The sequence below is a fragment of the Octopus bimaculoides genome, chromosome 30 (genome assembly GCF_001194135.2).
Source record: "Octopus bimaculoides isolate UCB-OBI-ISO-001 chromosome 30, ASM119413v2, whole genome shotgun sequence".
In the NCBI taxonomy this organism is placed as follows: domain Eukaryota; kingdom Metazoa; phylum Mollusca; class Cephalopoda; order Octopoda; family Octopodidae; genus Octopus; species Octopus bimaculoides.
In genome coordinates this window covers 8,997,392-8,998,552 of record NC_069010.1, presented here as the reverse complement: position 1 = coordinate 8,998,552, position 1,161 = coordinate 8,997,392, and the positions used below count along the sequence as shown (strand labels likewise).

General features: G+C 37.9%; 1 protein-coding gene across 1 annotated transcript in view; it reads left to right on the top strand.

Moving 5' to 3' along the window:
* The window catches only part of LOC106871055 (ELMO domain-containing protein 2), a gene marked incomplete at its 3' end in the record, with an annotated part of 18,806 nt that overhangs the window by 13,613 nt on the left and 4,032 nt on the right, over window positions 1-1,161 (top strand). The gene's annotated exons all lie outside the window — the stretch shown is intronic.

Below are 1,161 nucleotides of genomic sequence, written 5' to 3'. Positions count from 1 at the left end.
CTTATAATAATAATAAACACGTAAACAATGTATCTAAGACTACGTTGTATCATGTGATTAATTATTCATTTATTTACTTATTTCGGTGGTTGAATTTTTTCGAGGAATGCCCCATGATAGCAGTTGCTCATCTTTTAAATGTGGGTACGTTATTTGCCAGGCCGTCTGTGGTTGCCATGGGGACGCGGTTATGGTCGTTCTGATGGCGGCCGTCGTCGTCGTCGTTGTTGTTGTTGTTGTTGTTTTAACCCCAGGTCAGCCCTGTTCGAATAGGTCCTGTGATCTTAAGACAATCCAACCGCGACCCTTAGTTATGTTTCTGTAAAGAATGCAGGAACTAATTATACGTTTTGTTTTTTTTGTTTTTTTGTCGAATACAGTTAGGTGTCATTCAAGGTATATTTGGCTGCTACTTCTAGCGAGTCTAGTTACCATGTAGAGGTCTCCCTCGCTGGCTCTGATATACATGTTTAAGATAGTTGGGTGCGATTTGAGGAAGATTTGGTTGCTATTTCTAGCAGGTCTAGCTACCATGTAGAGGTCTCCCTCATTGGCTCATACATACATACATACATAGATAAGAGAGTAGGGTGTGATTTGAGGTATATTTGGCTGTTATTTCTAGCAGGTCTAGCTACCATGTAGAGGTCTCCCTCATTGGCTCATACATACATATACACATACATGAGACAGTAGGGTGTGATTTGAGGAAGATTTGGGTGCTATTTCTAGCATGTCTAGCTACCATGTAGAGGTCTCCCTCATTAGGACATACATATGAATATACATACATAAGACAGTAGGGTGTGATTTGAGGGAGATCTGGCTGCTGTTTCTACCAGATCTACTAACCACTGGGCCATTGTGCCTCCACTACAACAATGCACTATAGAACAAAAAATGGACTATATACCTGTTGTAATTTGGTTACCTATAGTCCGATGATATTTCGGAATTACAATTCCTTCTTCAGATATTCTTAGATATTCTTCAGATATTCTTCAGATATTCTTCAGATATTCTTAGATATTCTTATCTGAAGAAAGAATTGTAATTCCGAAATATCATCGAACTATAGATAACCAAATTACAACAGGTATATAGTCCATTTTTTGTTTTATAGTGCATTGTTGTACCATTCTAAACTTTATATTCATTATT